The 11,348-nt window shown below is 45.0% G+C and overlaps 1 non-coding gene across 1 annotated transcript; it reads left to right on the top strand.

Moving 5' to 3' along the window:
* Nucleotides 1–5,077: 5,077 nt before the first annotated feature.
* On the top strand, nucleotides 5,078–5,151 carry TRNAT-AGU (transfer RNA threonine (anticodon AGU)). The gene has a single exon. It is a non-coding gene; the product is annotated as a tRNA-Thr (tRNA).
* Nucleotides 5,152–11,348: the final 6,197 nt, after the last annotated feature.

Raw genomic sequence — 11,348 nt, 5'->3', positions numbered from 1 at the left:
CTATGTGTAATCACTATTGAACATTTCCTCGACACCCAGTACTCCCTTTACCCGTTACCAACCTTATACGGGCCGTCCAAACATTTACTTCACGCACTGCCCCGGCGCATGCGCAGTGTGCACATTACGTTGATGTGCTGCGTGAATTTCTCTGTTAGTCTCGGTAGAGCCTATACCTACCAATATGTCATAGGGTTATAATAACCCATCTAGATTATTGACATTTAGAGCATCTGCCAAGATTTTCACACTTCAAGGGAGACAGAACTAATGGGAGCACAGTGAGACGCTTGACGGAGGTTGACATAGACCAACAGCAGTCTATTATTAGTCAGTGTATAGTACAGCACTATATACTGTTTTGTGTACACTATTACACTAATATTTAATAAAGTTTTTTATTTATACACACCACATCCTACCCCTGACCGTCTTTATTTTCAGGTCTGCAGTGCGCCTATCTAAAGGGGATTCTTTGGTGTATCACTCTCGATACACATTTATTATCTATTAGGTACACTAGGTGTGACCTGATGAAAGGCCTGGTTATGGGCCTGAAACGTCGCTTGCTGTGTGGTATGTTCCTTTTCTAAATAAAGGTAACTTCTTGTAACCATACGTGCTGTTTGATACGAATCCGGACACATCTATGAATTGTGAGTATATCGCTTTCCTAGGATGGAGCCTCCTCTCTATTGTTTTCATATACTTGCAAGTGCGGCGACACGTATAGGTACTGTATATTGCAACAATGTTCCTTTCTCGTTTTATAAAAGAGGGGCCCTGGTAAGAGAATTTCACCCAGGAGATAAGGAGCTAGATTTGGGGTCACAGGCACACCCAAAACAAAACCAGGAAGGTGTCTAACTAGGAGAGACACTTTCCTTAGACCAGAAATTACAGGCACAGAATACGGTTAGACAATGTTTTGATGCGTTCCATTATCTGGGAGACCCCACCCAAAGGCCGGGTCTAGTCCCAGGAAGGTGGGGGTGATTCAAAATGAAGAGTGTGTGTGGAACAACAATCTGGTGTGGGAAGTATCATTAATCAAGGCATAGGAGACCAGAACCTGCTCAATAAATCATTGGTCGTTAAGAATGCGGATAAAGGTGGTGCTATTGTAGTTCAGGCTTCCACTGGTTATAAGGAGGAAGTTCTAAGATTACTAGGAGATAAAGGGGCCTATTCTATAAACTTCAGTAAGAAAGTCATCAGGGGTTTTGAGCATTTCCCGTACGATTTGGCGATTTGGCGACACATCCTCGTCTGAGACAGTGGAAAAAGAGTCAAGGAAGGCAGGAGGAGAGTTAGGAAGAGGTGTAGGATGGGAGGAAGAAACAGAGGGGATGTTCTGCCGTATGGATTCCACCTTTTCCTTGAAATAGTTCTGCCAATAAATAACCCCAGAAAGAAGCTGCTGTGTTTATCACTGTTCCGGGTGTGAGAAAGATAGAGTGTCAGTGGGAGTCCCTCCTCTGGAGACCCCAGAGGATCCCTACTGGCTGGAGGCGCTGCACCACCCAGAGAACAAGAGCAAGGTAACCTGTCCCACACCACCTCCTGTCCCTGTCCTGGTTCTCCCCACAACACCACGGAGCCCTCAGCCCTCCTGTTTGCCAGCAGGTCACAGCACCAAGACCGTGTACAGTAACCAGAAGGAGTGTACCCCCCCTCTGATCTCCTGTCGGGTGGGGAATAAGAGGGTTACATTACCATATATGTTTTGTCAATTGGATGTAGCATTGGGCACCCCTGTCTTTTGTTGTATACATTTGCAACGCTCAGTAGCACTCATTTTGGCATAGATGTGTATTTGTGATGTGGTGGGTGTAGGAGTTTGAGCTAGCTGGGAATGTAATGTGTGTGTGTTTAACAATTTCTGACAGGGGACTTGTGTGCTATTGAAATGGTGGCGTTTAAATTTAACCGCGTCACGTGGGCCAATGTGACATCATCCCTGCCGGCTTCCTATTGGTCCACGTGACTGGTGGCTTTAAACTGCACAGAGATACTGGCACCCCCAATGGAGGTAAGTAACTCTGGAAGCAGGGGGTCCCCTGAAATGAATGGGGTTCAGCTCCTTAGACTCCCTGCATCAACCCTATAACATACAGAAATAAAGCAAGCAATACAACCTGTAATTCTGCTTTAACTGTCTACTTTCCTGATTCCACTTTATAGGCCAGTCACTGTGGGTATTGAAACTGTTTAGTAATTATTTTCCCATTCTGCATCTTATATACCATTGTAAAGTCACCTGTCAGGTTTCTGTTTTGATGACACATTGCTCTAAAACCAACCGTTTTATTGAGATTAATAAACAGAGATCAGAGCCGTGGGACAGGACTGGGCCCCGGAGCCTCCCACCCCCAAAGCGAGAATTACATCTCCAGACCAACAACCCTAGTCTTTAATCCCACTGGCAGGGTTCAGTACACGTGGGGTGTGTGTGTGTTTGTGTCCATCTTTATATCTGGGTCTATGAATTTCTCTGTGTTGCTGTGTAGTAAAAACATTCCCAGTATGTCCCAAAACACGAATAAAAAGATGGTGACGTTGTGGCGGTTTCGCAGTTCCTTGATTGCAGATCTCTCTATGGGGAAAGTTTGTACATTATTGTTCTCGGTTACAAAACCATGGGAATACTTCACTACCTCTCTCGTACTGGAGGATAATGTCCGATTGCAATTTGCTGGTAGATGCTGCTGGTGTAACATAATCTCCTCTGTGACTAGAGAACATATCATGGGGATTGTTTAAGGATTTCTAACAGTTTAAACTGCTGCTGGTTAAGTTTAGTACTCAGTAAGTTTATGGACGTTATCAGTTTGTCAGAGTCTCCATCTTTGAACACGGCTTTATCTGTTTAGCTGGTTCTCTGTGTCCTCACACTTGTAGAGACAGATTAAGGCCCCTTCATTTCCAGCTCTGTTTTTTAACCTTTAAGCATTTGATCATTTCTCACCAGGAATAACTCTTCTAGTACACAATTGCTAGAACCAATTTTCAGTCTGTCACCCAGATTCGTGAGCCATAGTGGAGATCTCACAGTTCTCACTGTACCCAGGGTTTGTGCAACACTTACTTCTCCTGGTATTGAGGTTCAGAAAAGTTGTTCTATTAGGACCATTTCTCCCTTGAGCAGATACGTTGATCTGTGATGACCTACCGATGTGGAAAAGCCACTGCAGTGTGGCAGTTGGGCACACCGGAATCTTCCATAGCATATGCTCTTTGGACATCATCATGCTTTGAAGACCTTCTAATCTGTGGTTATTCCTAAAAGGTGTTCTCAATATTGGGATACTTAAGTAAGATTTGGACCGCTGTGCACCCTCAAACATAGAAAACACAATTAAAAAAATGAAATAATAGTAGGGTGCTTAAGGTCACAGGCCTGACTGCTAGGGGCTATTGAAGTCAACCAAAAGACAAAAAACATATTTCACACCTAGTCAGGAATCTGGATCAAGCAAAGAGCATTTTTAATATTAAGAAGTAATTACAAAGAGATGCGCGGTGCCACCGTTTATTTCTCTAGAGATGTTCCCCAGGACAATGGGAAGAGAAAGTGAGGTCTTCATTAAATACTTGTATATTCACCCTGACATATCAGTTAATAGTATTTGAAACCCACTGGATGCTCTGAGGTTTAGTCATTAACGGGCACTGCTCTCAGCGGTTCTTTCTCCTTGGAAGTGCCAGAAGAAAGATTCTTTGCTCATAGTGGTTACTTGGAAGATATATCCAGGAGGCAAACTGTAACCTTTCCATTCCTTAGTGCCTACTCAACTGGGACATCTACCACAGTTTCTTGATGACCATTGTTGGGTCCCTGCAACAGGCTCCCACTGTCTGGCCCCCTCATTGAGTTGTTGTAGTTTGTGACACTTTCACTGGCATTTCCCTTTTGGTCTTGGCTCTAAAAAAAATGTGCGTTATTCTTATGGATTTGTAAAACAAAATATGGAAGAAAAACTTTATTTTGCGCCCATCATTAACATATAAGATGTGGGGGTAGTTAGAGATTACTAAATATTAAAAGGTTCACTGTTACAGTCATTAAGGGAAATGACCCCAGGGGGGCCGAGGTGAGGAAAAGAAAGAGGTATGGGACTGGGTTGGGGTGGTTGGGGAGGGAAGGGGGTGAAGAAGAGGGTATGGGCCTAGAGGGATAGGTATTGGTCTAAGAGGATAGATATTGGCTGGGGAAGGGAGGAAAGCCATAGTGAAAGGGGCAGACGATTGTGGTGGAGGTCAATAGGACCACATAGATGGTGTAGAGTTGCCTTGGATGCCTACCTGCAGCCTAAAAGGGGATGCAGGGGCCTACACAGGGCCTTGGAGGGTCCTGTCGAAGGGGTAGTGGCCTGCGGATTGGGCCTTACATGTTAGGGTTATTGGCAGGGAGGCCTGGGAGCCTTGACTCACCAGGCCATGGAACAGCAGTCTCACTCCGCCTTTGGAACGTCCCTGGCCAGATTCCCCCCCTCCCATCTCCCACCTCCCCCCTCCCCCCTCCCCTTATCTTTATTTGCTCTCTGATAAGGACAGGGTGAGATAAGGGGAAAGAAAACAGTTGATTGACAAACACCTAAAATCCCACGCCCTTAAGAAATGTAACTGGTTGATTATAGTACATCGCCGGCACCTTTAATAGGCCAGATTTTGTGATTTATACCTTTTAATAACAGGCAGGAGTAAGAGTTGAATCTTGAATGTTTATAACAGATTTATCTGGGAACATTGTGACTAAACGTTCAGACGGGATATTAGTATTTAGGCGTGGGATTAACGTATTGACCAGTGTCAGTGGGCAGTGGTAAGGTCGCTGCTTTTGAAGTGGGGGAACCTGGTTTGAATCCAAGTGTCACTTCTCTTTGGTACTTTGGAAAGTCACATTATCTCTGTGTGCCTGGGGCACCAAAAATCAGCTTTTAATTAAGCTCTTTGGCACAGGACTCACTGTGCCTGAACACATGTACAGATTAGCAGCACTATGTAAAATAAATGCATCATTATTAAATACACATCATAGATTCGTTATCAGAAAGGAATGGTGCAAGCAGCACCAGGCGCTGTGGCTTAGTTGGTTAAAGCGCCTGTCTAGTAAACAGGAGATCCTGAGTTCAACTCTCAGCACCGCCTGCTTGTGTTTTTATTCCCGAAAGTAAAAGTTAAAGGGTTAACTGACTGTCTGAATTTGCTGAATCCACGTTATTGGTCAGTCACCACGTGCCCCTCATTTTATCAGGTATGGAACACCATTGTGAAGTCACCTGTCAGGTTTTATTGAGATGAATAAACAGAGATCAGAGCCGTGGGACAGGACTGGGACCCAGAGCCTCTCACCCCCAACACGAGAATTCAATCCCAAGACCAACATCCCAGCCTTAACCCCTTCAGTGTCAATAATATTGCCGCCTGCGTGGTCACACAAATGTTCAAACGTTTGGTATGTATTTGTGTAAGTATAATTCCTGTGACCCGCTTCATATCTAACTATGAAAACGACACATTGTTTTTCCCCTGCATTCATTTGTAGCTGTTTCTGGTGCATTGCATATCATGTGCCCAAGATATAATGTCATAAATAACAAAAATAAACTCTTAATATTGTCCCAGATATCTCTAAAATGCATCATTAGGTACAGTAGGTGTGACCTGATGAGAGGCCTGGTTATGGGCCCCTTAACGTCGCTCGCTGTGTGGTATGTTCCTCTTCTAAATAAAGGTAACTTCTTGTAACCATACGTGCTGTTTGATATGAATCCGGACACCACGATGAATTGTGAGATAACGCTTTCCTAGGATTGAGCCTCCTCTCTATTGTTTTCATATACTTGCAAGTGCGGCGACACGTATAGGTACTGTATATTGCAACAATGTTCCTTTCTCGTTTTATAATAGGGGGGTGTTACGGTGACTTTATGGCAGGCTGTAATTTACACAAAAATTTATATAAAATGTATATAACTGGGTCTGAACTGGGACGAGACTTAGATAATAAAATAATAATAAAATATAATTTATTCCTTGATAAAGGTGAACACACAATAATGTACAAATAACAGGCAAACTATGGACACTTACTTAAAATGGAAACGATGAAACAGTCATATCTGGACTGGCAGTTCATACAGCTCTCTTCATAGTCATCAAGACACCAAAGACATGAAAGACCTCTGGCATGAAGACATTGCATAGCGTTTCCTCTCAGCAATCAAGATGGTATAGAAAGACACAGGATAAAGGGTTGACCACAGATTATATACCTTTTGTGGCCCTATCCTTAACATTAAGTACAGGTGATTGGTTTTCAATTACCTCCAGCCACTCACTAACATGGGAACACATTTTGACCCATGCCCCCCTGCTAGTTGGCACATGCGCAGTAGCACTCTGGGGTCTCATTTCTGTAATCCCACATTTGCATCAGGAATGCCAGCTAGTCTACCAAATGGAATATCTGGCAGGAAACCCTTTGTTGTAAGGTGTGGAATGGGACACTTATAGCCTGCTCTGGTTTGAGTAATCTCCGCCCTCCTGTAAACAGTGTAGGTGATAAACTCCTTTGAACAGCACTTAATTTCTAGACATTGGGACGCTTCTCTGACCATCTGCTACCTGATGGCCAAGGGAATTTCCTCTGGTTTTTATCCATACCTTGGGACACAGTATTAAAGATAAAATACAAACATATTAAAATATCCGGTTCCGTTGGGTCCAGCAGGTCCAAACTCCCCAGTTCTTAATGCCGGAACTGGGACACCCTAGGGTCCAATTTGAGACTTGCTATGACCTGCGGAACCGGAGTTACACAAATACACTTAAAACCGTTTCTCATTTTAATACAAAAATCTCCGCTGTAAATTAAATCACGGTTTTTCACTAAATCCCCATTGAAAACAACGGGCTCTGCCACTATAGACTTTCAATGGCAAACCGCCGCCATTGGCGGCTATGGGAATCCGCCGCCATAGACTTTCAACGGGGCGACGCCACCGTTGAAGTCAATGGGGGTTTTCCGGCATAGCCGGTAAATGGAGATTGTTCGCCATTGGAGTCTATGGGAAAAGTCCCGAACTTTCAAGGGGGTCCATACTCCATCGGGTTGGTCCAAGAGGGTCTAGGATGGTTCTGCAGCGATGCCAGAGCAGTGGCTACAGGTACCCCAAACCCTGATCCTCTGGACCCTCCGGAACCGGAGCTATGGATTCCCAAATTTCAGCTTTTGACACTTAGCCGTTTTCTTGAGCTGTTTCTGCCGCCGCCATTGGAACCTATGGCGCGACCCGCTCTTCTCGGTTAGACCCTTATCGGGGGTCCAGGATACGGGGACCCGGTTGTGGTCGAGTGGGGGGAGGTCTAGGAACTAAGGGCAAAAAGAATTTTATTTCTAGGTGCTCTAGAACTGTTTATTCCCACGCCACTTGCCGTTGAACTGGGCTAATAAGTGATCAAAGCTCTCCTATTGAAAATGTATCCGCTTTGCGGTTTGGATGGCAGCCAACTCGTTCCTGGAAAGCTCTTTCGAGGATTCTCCATTGAAGTCAATGAGCCCATTGACTTACAATGGGAAACCGCCGCTCCTCCTCACGGACGCCATCTGCTGGTCTTCTCAGGAAACAGGACCCGAACAGCAAGATTCGCCATTGAAACACATGGAGCTCAATGGCGGCCTATGGGACCCTGCAAAATGGTGCCTGAAAAGGCGGGAAAATTACACAAAGGGCTATAATCACTAAACAACTATTAACCCTCGTGCTCCCGGATGGATCCTAGTGTGTGTGTGATGCAGACACTGATATAACAATAAAACAGGGGAACAGTGGAATATACATTTTCAGGTTATAACAAGGGTTAAATCACATTTCATGGCCTCAGCCCAGTTAACCCCTTGTCTCCCTGGTGAGGTTAGAGGGTGGCCAATTGGGGTGTAACCCCTTTAATCCCGGGCCAAATCCTCCCCATCGTCACAGGGGGCCCTGGTAAGAGATAAGGAGCTAGATTTGGGGTCACAGGCACACCCAAAATAAAACCAGGAAGGTGTCTGACTAGGAGAGACACTTTCCTGAGACCAGAAATGACAGGCACAGAATACGGTTAGACAATGTTTTGATGCGTTCCATTATCTGGGAGACCCCACCCCAAGGCCGGGTCTAGTCCCAGGAAGGTGGGGGTGATTCAAAATGAAGAGTATGTGTGGAAAAACAATCTGGTGTGGGAAGTATCATTAATCAAGGCATAGGAGACCAGAACCTGCTCAATAAATCATTGGTCGTTAAGAATGCGGATAAAGGTGGTGCTATTGTACTGTAGTTCAGGCTTCCATTGGTTATAAGGAGGAAGCTCTAAGATTACTAGGAGATAAGGGGCCTATTCTATAATCTTCAGTAAGAAACTCATCAAGGGTTTTGAGCATTTCGCGTACGATTTGGCAATGTAGCTATTCACAAAGCTCTGATGACCTGTCAAAAACAGCCCCAAATCGCGTTTTTTGAGAAATCCCCCTATTCTAATACCTCTGATGGATCATCGAAGCACTCACCTAGTGAGCTCCTCGCAAAGGGTGGCGAGATGGGATTTGCGAGTTGGACCCCACATTAATATCAGCTCCGGAGATCCCTCGGCTTCAATCTAATGCAATAAAAATACATTTACAGGCAACTTCATTACCTTAGCGGATATCAGAAAAGAACAGGCACAAAATAAAACACATGACATTTAAATAAAACAAGCATATCACAATTAAGCCATTGATTGTGACTGTGGTAAACCATGCCCACAATATATGGGCATGAATTGCCACACTGACAATAAATGGGCAAACTAAAAAAATAAAAATCACAAAATACAATACATAACGATTAAATAAAAACAAGCACCATCACAGGATTCCAACCTTTATACATTGTAACTCCAGCGATGTTATTTTCCACCTTAAATGTGGCTGTAGAAAGGGTTACGTAGGCTGGACCATCAGACCTCTGAAAGTGAGGATCATGGAACACATTCGATCCATTAAGAGTAAAGATCCATTCCTTCCTGTCTCTCATTCATTTTATGAATTGTCATTCAGGTGACATCTCTCAGTTTAAAGTTGTATGTATTGAATGTGTACCCACTCCAGTATGTGGAGGGAACAAACTCAAGCTTCTAAACAGACGTGAAATGTTTTGGGTACATACACTTGATATATTATCTCCCTTTGGCATTAACATTGAATGGGACTATAAGAGGCAGGTGCAGACTGTGGCAAAAACGGGGGTAATCAACGCATTAATAAAGGCAGAGTGCTCAGCTGGTTACCCCTATTTCGTATTGGGGATGAAGGGGTTAATTTTATATGCTGTTCCCATGTACCATTCTCCCCTCTATGCATTGTTGTCCCCTTTTTGCAGGCTTGTCCCTACCTGCAGTGCTGAATAACAGGGGCTGTTCCATTAAGACTGCTAATTTAGGAACGGCGTGAGCCAGCACCCTGATTTTTGGTGTGCTGCCTCAGTGTAACCCCCCAAGCCCACACATATTAAAAATATAACTTTGTCATAAGGGAAACATATATTTTTGATGAAGTGCCTTTTTGTTGCAGTTTTAAAATGTACAGGCAGGATGCTATTGTTTCTGCCTGCCTTTGTAATGCATTAAGGAACAAATGTTATGCATACAAGAACCAAATGTTTTGACACCTATGAGCTGGGTCACTTGCCTATGGAAGATTCAAAGCTTGCCTGCTGAGCCCACGCCTGTAAGTCTCTCTGGAAGTTGCATATCAAAAGACCCAGAGTAAGGGGGATGTGAATTGGCCAGATGGATGCTAAATAGGAAGTCCTGGTGACTATCTGTGTTAACTCACACCCTGAGTTTCCCCCTTCCAGCCTGAGAGGATCCAGGTAGAAAGGGGAGTGCACATATGCTAAGTAGCAAGGTGGCGTTGTCGCACATGCTCTTTGTGAACAGGAAATCCCTAGTGCCCACTCTCCAAACTGTAGGCAAGTAGGTGATTGGGGAATGATTACTTTCCCACGAGGGGGATTGGGTGGGTGTGTTGGCAATAGGCTTCCAAATCCTATATACATCCCACCCAGGCTATTCTCCATTGTCTTTCATTTTTCATTCTACCATGTGAACAGAGAAGAGCATCAGCACATTCCTGGAACGCAAAGAGTCTTATTACATCGGAACCAAAGACAAAACTTTGCGTTAGGACACTGTGAGTGCTGGGGGTTATTTGAGTAACCCCAACGGACCAGAAAAGACTTTGCGCATTCACAGAAGGATTGGGGCTGGCAATTTGTGCCCTTGCAAAAGGACTACATTTTAAAAGACAATCTTCTGGTGCTTTGCACCTTTCTGGACATTATCCCCTGTTCATATACCCGTAAGTGTAATTATTAAGTGTATTCTGCAGTTGTCGTGTGTTTGCCTATCAAGGGAATAAATCTCAGTTTATTTTGCTCAACTTGTTTTGCTCAATCAGGATCCACGAAATATAAATGTGTTAAGCGCGTCTCCCGTCATAGGCGTTTAAAACTGGTGGCAGCTGGTGGGATACTGATTGAGTCTATATTGCAGTACCCTGCGGGCTCTGTATTATAGTGAGGACCTTGTAGATTGCAAGCTCCTCAGACAAGTGGCAAACCTACACAAACTTCCAAAGAACCACGAGATAATTCACTGGTCTCTGGACCCATAACCCGGTGGCACCATGAGTCTGCGCTCAGGGAGGTTCCGTTCCTGGGACAGAGAGCAAGTCGTGGAGACATGTGCGGGATATGGCTTAACGACAGACGGTCGTTCCAAGAGTCAGCTGGAGGAGGATTTAGAAGAATATGAGGGCAGAGCGACCCAATTAGCTGCATTTGCAGCGGATGGTACTCAGCCTGGAGTGCAGGAGGTTCCTCCAACTCTGGAGCTGCAAGGACAGGGGAGGGTGATACTGACCACCCGGTCTTGGGTGGCTTGGTGCCAGGGGGTGCGGAGGGGTTCGCGGCTGCGGCCGACGGACTGCCGGCCACTGGACTCAGCGCACTGCTCGCCACCTGGGGAGAGGGAATCAACTACGAGCAGCGGTTAAAGCTCCTCACGGTAGCGGTTGGAAAAGGTTCCCAATCCCACCTTGTAAACGGGGAACAAGAGCTTTCCCGGCAAGATCACCGCAGGTTTAGCAAGCTCATTGATGGCACAGATGACATGGACTCATTTCTAAATGATTTTGAGAATCAGTGCGGCCGGTTCCGAATACCAAAGAGGGACTGGGTGGTCAAACTACGACCACTATTATCCGGCAAAGCCAAAAGAACTGTGCAGGAGCTTCCCGGTGTGGATGCTGATGACTATGG

The sequence above is a fragment of the Ascaphus truei genome, chromosome 5 (genome assembly GCF_040206685.1).
Source record: "Ascaphus truei isolate aAscTru1 chromosome 5, aAscTru1.hap1, whole genome shotgun sequence".
Lineage (NCBI taxonomy): Eukaryota > Metazoa > Chordata > Amphibia > Anura > Ascaphidae > Ascaphus > Ascaphus truei.
Note: the sequence above shows the minus strand (reverse complement) of the source record. Positions and strands in the feature narration are given on the sequence as shown.